This window comes from Microcebus murinus, chromosome 15 (assembly GCF_040939455.1).
Source record: "Microcebus murinus isolate Inina chromosome 15, M.murinus_Inina_mat1.0, whole genome shotgun sequence".
Taxonomy (NCBI): domain Eukaryota; kingdom Metazoa; phylum Chordata; class Mammalia; order Primates; family Cheirogaleidae; genus Microcebus; species Microcebus murinus.
Genome location: NC_134118.1, coordinates 53,859,230 through 53,868,410, shown reverse-complemented (window position 1 = coordinate 53,868,410; position 9,181 = coordinate 53,859,230). Strand labels below are relative to the sequence as shown.

Below are 9,181 nucleotides of genomic sequence, written 5' to 3'. Positions count from 1 at the left end.
ATGCAAACCGTTCTTGTTATATTAACAATGGCTGGATACTTTCCAGACAGCCCTTGTATCTTTGAGGTCAAGGCTGGGTCTTATTCCTATTTCCTGTGACATCCAGTGCCTTGCTGTGCATAGAGGGTGTGTACTTTAAACCCATCCTCAGATAACGGCAAGTATAGGCTTTATTTCAGGCACTGGGTTAGCACAATGAAAGACTAAAAATTACTACACTCAGAAAAATCCTCAAACTGGGTAGTTAGGACTTGTGTAACGGTAACTATTCTATGAGGAAGAATTTAAGAGAATTCAAATGAGAGATAGTAAATACCATAGGTGTTCACGGAATGGAAAAATTATTGTGTTGAGTAAGGTGTGGGGTAAGTAGTGAGTGTCAAAACCTCAAGGAGAAGGTGTGAGCTAGACCAGGAAGGACTCGAGGGACAAAGATGGCAATTGACAGGGATGCCAACATTCCATGCAGAAAAGATCTAAGACAAAAAAGGTCAAGCTGACTGACCAAGTGTATTCAAATCTCTTACAGACTTGGGAGTAAGCTTGCAAAGGGCCCTCAAGCTGGCCAGAAATCATCGTAAAATATTGTGTTGGGAAGATTCATCTGGTGTTTGTGTGTAGGATGGGGGGTGGGAGGTGAGGAGGTGCGGGGGCTGGTGAGGTGAGGGAGACGAGGCCGGTGGTGTTAATGTGCTACCCATATGGTGCATCCTCTGACACACACTGCGCAGGTCTCCATGCAAAGAACAATTATTTACATTTATACAATAGAAATGTTCACAAAGGATTCATTGCTTTATGAAAGGCTTAAACACAAAATTCCTTTAAGAGCAGTGAGCATTCCTGGTGAGTACAAAATGATTTTTCTTCAACTTTTATAAAATTCTTTCAGAAACATAACTAGAGAGCAATGCAAGGCACATCTGTATCCAATTATGTTAGAGCACCAGCACATTTCTGGTTTATAAGGAAGAGTATCTTAAACAGAAGCTCTGGCACTATTTCATTTAGATTTTAAGTCTTCCTTGGGGTCCAAGCCTTTAATAATCTCAAAAGTGCATATTTTAAGCTGCATAGCAGTAGACAGGACAAAGTTTATAAACTCTTAAAAAACCAAAACTTACACATTTTCTTCTTTAAAAATGCTGCAATGACTTCTTCACTTCCTTGAGATATAGGCAATTCACAAGGCCCACTCAGCCATCTGTTTTGCTTGATTTCAGACCATTTCCATTTTTTTACAGAGACATGGAGGCAAAAAAATGTATGTGCATATATGTGCATGTGCATGTTTGAGTGAGGGTGTGTGTGCTTGAGTGAGGGTGTCGGTGCACGCACGCACACAGAGTTCAGGTTGTGTTCTCCATATCAAGTTTTTGAAACTGTTATTTTCTTGAGGCAGTATGTAAGCAGTTATTTACCAGTAATTTTTTCTTAAAGTTATTATTTTTGAAATATAAAAACTTCTTCAAACCGTTTTTCTCTTTTAACAGCCAAAAGCAGCTTGGGGGATTATAATAGACTTTCAAAGTCAATGCCACTAAGTGTCCTTTTCATGGTAACAGAACTATTTGGTTTTTATTTTTATATGGTCTTCAGGGGAGGTTATTGAAAAAAAATTTTGTTAAGAGTTATAAGATTTGTGTCAAAATGTATATTAGGGGAATGTTATGGTTTGAGTTAAGTCCTCACAAAAGATACGTTGAAGTCCTGACCCTCCCTCAGTACTCAAAATGTGACTTTATTTGGAAATAGGGTCTTTGTAGATGGAATCAAGTTAGGACGTGGTCATTAAAGTAGGGTTTAATTCATACGACTGGTGGTGGTGTGAGAACAGGAGAGGAGACCCTCACTGGCAGCGACACCCAGGGAGAAGACACCAGGGAGAAGACAGACAGTCCTGTGAATATGCAGGGGGGACGCCATGTGAAAGCACAGGCTGGAGTGATGCGTCTCCAAGTCAAGCCATGCTAAAGATCACCAGCACTCATGGGAGAACCAGACACCTCCTCCCTAGATCCTTCAGAGAGATCGTGGCCTTGCTGACACCTTGATTTTGGACTTCTTGCCCTCAGAATTGTGAGAGAATAAATTTTTGTTGTTTTCAGCCATCCGTGTTTGTGGTATTAATACTTTGTTGATGGCAGCCCTATGGACTTAATACAGAGGGTGACTTGCACTTCAGCTGTGAACATAGATGAACCCAAGAATGCCACAGCTGATAATGATTTCACCCACAACAATTGAGAAGAGCACAGATAACCTTTCCTCTCTAGACACCATGCACAGCACTGATTCTTTTTGCCATGGTCTAAGGTCTAAAGGAAAATTATCAAGTAACAATACTAGGTAATATTGATTAAGTACTGATTAAATACTGGGTCCTATATTAAGCACTTTATGTATATATCATCTGGTTTAATCCTACCACTACCTGTGTAAGGTAGATACTATCATTAAGCCCTTTGACACATGAGGAAATTAAAGCACAGAGAAGTTGCCAAAGTTGTCCAGAGTTACAGAAAGCTAGAACTGTGGTTTGAACTCAGACAGTTTGACCAGAGAGCCTACCCTGGAACCAGTTGTTCCAGGAACCAATTTTTCATTTCCTTTTTGACTTCTTCCAGAATTCCATGGCATTATGCTTTTTTGGAGGGGTAGAAATAGAAAGAAGGAAATGAATGTTGATAGAGTCCCATTGCAAGTGAGTGACATGCTTGCTTGTATATGCTAACCTATTTTATTACTTAATGCTCACAGCAACTCTTCAAGGTAGTTATTGCTTGTGTAGGTTACAAAGAAATTAGAGCCAAACAGACAAAGAAGCTTGCTCTACAGTTTGTAAGTGGTGCTAGAATTTGAACCTAAAACTAATAGATGGCTTTTGTTTAGTGCCTACTATGTTCTAGGTGCTTTGCATACATTTTCTCTTTGATCTTTACTATGATTTTTGTAAGGTAGGTGTCTTTGGGAGTCATAAGAATGATATAGCAAAAAGAAAATCTTGAGTGGGTCTCAGCCTTGGAAGGTAGGCTAGCTCTGAATTGCTGTGCTATTAAGAAAGAGAAGAAGCACTTTCCCATGGACTAAGATGGATATAGGTATACCCAGGACACTGAACTTGCTTTCATTAAAAGGGAGAATGTGAAAACAGTGAGAAAAAAGAGCATTTGCATAGGGGTTCACATATGGGTGGGAAGCTGGCTGAAGGCAGAAAAAAAATCTCATTGGAAGGAAACATCGCAGATGAGGTTGAAATATTTTACTGGCTATGAGAAGATTGCTCTCATTGACACATATGGAGCCGAATGCTTGATCTTGAGGTAGGTACAAAGCATTGGTTTTCATGTGAATCCCTTCTTATGTCTAGGTTGGATTGTCCATTGTTTGAGCCAGGTGGGAGCTGCCCATGCACAGCTTCCATGATGTCTAGTCAGCATTTAGGATGATAAAATTGTCTAAGATTCTGAGTCAGATTGGCTTCTGCCTATCTTTCCATTATCCTGGGACTCTTAAGAGTATGGGAACTGAAAAAGAGGTTCCTGGTATTAACAACAGGTATAACTCTCATTTTCCAGATGAGGGTCTCAAACTTAGAGAAGTTCAGTATCTTATCCAAGATTAGACAATAAATAACTGTCAAAGCTAGGTTTGAAGTCAGATGTAATGACTATTAAAACATATGTATCAGAGTATAGCAACATGCTCTCCTGCTGGTAGAATTTTTCAGCTCTCTTGCTTGTACAAATTTTATTTTAGCAGTTTCTTTTGTTATTTAGACTTTATGTGAAGCTATTCCAGTGAGCTTATGCAATGGAGAATATCATCAAATGTTGGCCAGTCTGTATTTAGGAATTACTTTTGATAATCTTTGCTTTTCACTTGACATTAAAAATCAGAGATTTCCCCTTTTGCCCTCATGCCACTGTTCCTTAAGCTATTACAGACTTTTTTCTAAACATTCTCCAGCCCTCAGCTTTCTTTTCCTCACAGAAAATTATAAGGAAAAATTATTATCTTTTAATAATAATAAAATTATTATTTTTTATTTCAGCATATTACAAGGGTACAAATGTTTAAGTTACATATATTGCCTTTGCCCCACCCAAGTCAGAGCTTCAAGCATGTCCATCCCCTAGATGGTGGGCACCACACCCATTAGGTGTGAATATACCCATCCCCTCCCCGCCCTCCCACTTGCCTGACACCCAGTGACTATTACTACTAGATGTGCATATAAGTGTTGACCAGTGAATACCAATTAGATAGTGAGTACATATAGTACTTGTTTTTCTATTCTTGTGATACTTCACTTAGTAGAATGAGCTCCAGCTCTATCCAGGATAATATAAGAGGTGCTAGATCACCATTGTTTTTTGTGGCTGAGTAGAACTCCATGTTATACATATAACACATTTTATTAATCCACTCATGTATTAGTGGGCACTTGGGTTGTTTCCACATCATTGCAATTGCGAATTGTGCTGCTATAAACATTCAAGTACAGATATCTTTTTTAGAGAATGTCTTTTTTTCCTTTGGGTAGATGCCCAGTAATGGGATTGTTGCATCAAATGGTAGTTCTACTTGTATCTCTTTGAGAAGTATCTCCACATTGCTTTCCACAGAGGTTATACTAGTTTGCAGTACCACGGGCAGTGTAGGAGTGTTCTTATCTCTCCACACCCATGCAAACATTTATTGTTTTGGGACTTTTTGATTAAGGCCATTCTCACTGGAGTTAAGTGATATCTGACTGTGGTTTTGATTTACATTTCCCTGATGATTAGACATGTTGAGCATATTTCATGTTTGTTGGCCATGGGTCTATTTTCTTTTGAAAAGTTTCTGTTTATGTTCTTTGCCCACTTTTTTTTTTTTCGGCATATTATGGGGGTACAGATTTTAAGGTTTCAATAAATGCCCATTTCCCCCCCACCCCCAAAAGTCTGAGTCTCCATCATGACAATCCCCCAGATGGTGCACATCTCACTCATTATGTATGTATATACCCGCCCCCCTCCCCCCTCCCACCTGCCCAATACCCTATTACTGTAGTACCTATGTGTCCACTTAGGTGCTACTCAGTTAATACCAGTTTGCTGGAGAATATATCTGGTGCTTGTTTTTCCATTCTTGGGATACTTCACTTAGTAGTATGGGTTCTAGCTCTAACCAGGAAAATATAAGATGTGCTATATCACCATTGTTTCTTAGAGCTGAATAGTACTCGATGGTATACATATACCACATTTTATTAATCCATTCTTGGATTGATGCTTTGCCCACTTTTTAATGAGGTTTTTTTTTACTTTTTGTTGCTGATTTTCTTGAGATTCTAGTCGTCAGCCTTTTATTGGATGTGTAGAATGCAAATATTTTCTTCCATTCTGTAGGTTGTCTGTTTGCTCTCAAGATAGTTTCCTTGGCTATGCAGAGCTTTTTAATTTGATCAGGTCCCATTTATTTATTTTTATTGTTGCTGTGATTGCCTTTGGATTCTTCTTCATAAATTCTTTCCCTAGGCCAATATCTATAAGAGTTTTTCCAATATTTTCTCACCCTGATACCAAAACCAGAAAAGGACACAACAAAAAAAGAAAACTACAGACCCATATCCCTTATGAATATAGATGCAAAAATTGTCAACAAAATCCTAGCAAACAAAATACAGGTGCTTATCAAAAAAACAATCCATCACAACCAAGTAGGCTTCATCCCAGAGATACAGGGATGGTTCAACATATGCAAATCTGTAAATGTAATTTAACACATAAATAGAAATAAAAATAAAGACCAAATGATCCTCTCAATAGTTGGGAAAAGCATTCAACAAAATTCAGAACTCTTTTATAATAAGAAAGCTTAACAAAATGAGCATAGATGGGACTTTAGATATCTAAAGTCCACCATCATACTGAACAGGGAAAGCATTGAAAGCATTTCTGCTTAGAACTATAACCAGAAAAGGTTGCCCTCTATCACCAGTTCTATTCAACATAGTGCTGGAAGTCCTAGCCAGAGTCCTAGCAATCAGACAAGAGAAGGAAATCAAGGGCATCCAAATGGGGGAAGAAGAGGTCAAATTATTTCTTGTTGCTGAAGATATGATCTTATATCTATAAAACACCAAAGATTCTGCTGTGAGACTACTGGATTTGAAAACAAATTCAGCAAAGTCTCAGGTTACAAAATAAATGTACAGAAATTAGTAGCATTACTATAAACCAACAATAGTCAAACTGAGAACCAAATTAAAGACTCAATACCTTTTATAAAGGATATTGAGAAAACAAAGAAAATAAAATACCTAGTAATATATTTAACTAAGGAGGTAAAAGACCTCTACAGGGAGAACTACAAAACACTGAGGAAGGAAATAGCAGAAGACATAAACAGGTGGAAAACCATACCATGCTCAGAGGTCGGCAGAATCAACATTGTTAAAATGTCTATACTACCCAAAGTGATCTACAGATTCAATGCAATCCCTAGGAAAATATCAACATCATTTTTCACAGATATAGAAAAATTAATTCTATGCTTTTATGGAACTAGAGAAGACCCCATATAGCAAAAGCAATCTTAAGCAAAAAGAAAAATTGGGAGGCATCAATTTACCAGACTTCAAGCTATACTACAAGGCTATAGTAACTAAAACATGTTAGTATTGGCACAAGAACAGAGACATACACCAATGGAACAGAACTGAGAACCTAGATATAAAACCATCCTCATATAGCCATCTAATCTTTGATAAAGCAGACAAAAACATATACTGGGGAAAAGAATCCTTATTCAATAGATGATACTGGAGAAAATTGGATAGCCACATGTAGAAGACAAACAGGGTCCATACTGGTCACCTCTCATAAAAATCAACTCATGGAGAATAACAGACTTAAACCTAAGCCATGTAACTATAAGCATTGTAGGAAAAAATTACTGAAACACAAAAATTTGGAGTAGCTCATCATTGCTAATAGCAGTTGTTCCTGGCTTCTGTGCCAATGAAACTTGGGTTTCGAGCATGTTAAACATCCAGGTGCTCAGGTTTCATCTTAGACAGCTACTCTTAAGCTGGGTACTGAGTGGATAGATTATGTATATAATTTTTAAGTATATATATATATAATTTTTAATTTTAAAGGATAACATGCACATGATATTGTCTCCATCCCCTAGAAAATCAATTGCAGCAGCAAAGGGCATATATGAAAATCAAAAGTCCACATTCCAACATCAAATCTGTTCTCAGGCTTTAGGAACAACTTTTAAGTGCTACAGCTTTTGTTCCTTTTACGGCTGGCTCCATAATGCTGGATAATTGCCTTCACCAGAAAAACCTCCTGAGTGAATCTGATTTATACCAAAGGTTGCCAAATACTGATTAGAGAATGAGGACCAGACTCATTGAGCTCACCTTCAAGGTTCTTCATAATCTTATTCTTTAACTACATTTTGTGGATCTGATGTTCCAGGCATAGGCAGTTTCAAGAGCCTGGTATCTTTTCTCACATTGTTATCTCAGACTGGTTTGCCCTAACTCCTATTCTCTGCCTATTATTATGATTTTATCCTTCATGTCTTCACTTTAAATGCAATTCCTCTATGTAAGTGTCTTCTAATCTATTTTCCTATTGGTTTTTCTTTGTCATTTTTCCTTGATCCTTCCAGAGCACCAATTTTATTCTACTTGGAGCTAAGCAATGATATTGCATGCTGTGCTCATTTAAACTCACCATAATCCAACTGCATATCTTCAGAAGAGAGAGAGAATGAGAAAGAAAGAAAGAGCAAGAGATGGTAAGTAGAAATCTGTTGTTTCCACAGTTGGAATCAGTTCTCCTGGTGTTTCTTATGGTGTTGGTCCTTGCGAAGCTTTTAAAGTACAGTTTGACTGTACTCAATTTTCACATTACTTGCTGACTTTAGAACCCCACTGTCTCAGCAAGATACTAGTCCCAGTTAATTAGTTGTTTGCATGTGTCAGGGCAACCTTCTTCTTTGATCTGTATTTGACTACTTGCACACAGTACAACACAGTGCTTTTATTCCTTTTTGTTGTTGTTGTTACTTGAGAAAGGAAGTAACTGCTAAGTATAGCTTAGTGTTTAAGGTTCCATGCTCCAGAGCCAATCTGCTGAGGTTTGAATCTTAGCTGAACAACATTTTTGGGTGGGATAACATATATTCTCATTTGCTCAGGACAGGCCCTTTTTATACTTACTGTCCTAGCACCCTGTCCAGTTAGTGTCTCCTTTCACTCTCAAAAGTGTCCTAATTTAAATGATAAACTATATAATTGCTCTCTTTTGGGTTGACTGACTTGGTTTCTTTAAGCCTCAGCTTTTTACCTGTAAAATGTGGAAAATAGTACTTCCTTAAAAGCTGTTTCTAAAATATGAAAAAGCAGAATTTTGCTTACTGATAAGTAAGCAAATGTAAACTTCCAGTAAGCATCAGCCATATTTCATTCCTCCTTTGTTTTCATGTGGCGGAGTGTGTGTCTAAGTCATACAGTCCAGAACTCACTCATGCACCAATATTCAGGACTGTGGCTTACTCATCCAATACTTTGTCCTCTCAGTTTTACTTTGAACCTTTGGAAAATTGTTGTTATGTACTCATTTTGTTAGAATAAAACATTTTATTGCCATGTGTCAAAAAATTGTCATTATATTAATGTATACATACATACATATACATGTTTCTCTCTCTAATCTATTTACAGATACTATAGACACATATGCAAGCATAAGTTTATAAGGTCTTAATGTGAATGCCCTCTGTCAGGCACTACAAACCATGAGCAATGTTCAAATAATCTGAAGAATAGAGATGGCAAAATGAATCAATCTTTTATGCCATTATGAGGTCAACGTTTGAAGGTTTTCAAGAGTTAAAAGAATTTAAAAAACAAATCCAAATGACATATACCTGATGAAATACTAACTAGTTCTTGGGTTTAATAGGATTGGGGGTCAAAAAGCACATTTTAGGAATACCCTGTAAATAATAACAAGGCAGAGAAAAGGGCAGTGATTAATTAGGCAACAAGTACATTAACGTAGAACTTCCTATGAAATTTATAGATTTATAAGCTTATTCAACCTTGGTGAGTAGTTGAGAATCTGAACTGTTAGAAATGAAACTCACTTAAATAAATAGCTACCAACAT

The 9,181-nt window shown here is 37.3% G+C and overlaps 1 long non-coding RNA gene across 1 annotated transcript in view; it reads left to right on the top strand.

Annotated features, from left to right (window-relative positions):
- Positions 1–7,676: 7,676 nt before the first annotated feature.
- The window catches only part of LOC105885836 (uncharacterized), a 406,927-nt gene continuing 405,422 nt past the window's right edge, over positions 7,677–9,181 (top strand). The window contains exon 1 of the long non-coding RNA XR_001160837.2: positions 7,677–7,806. This is a non-coding gene — a long non-coding RNA (uncharacterized LOC105885836). The remainder of the gene's footprint in view (positions 7,807–9,181) is intronic.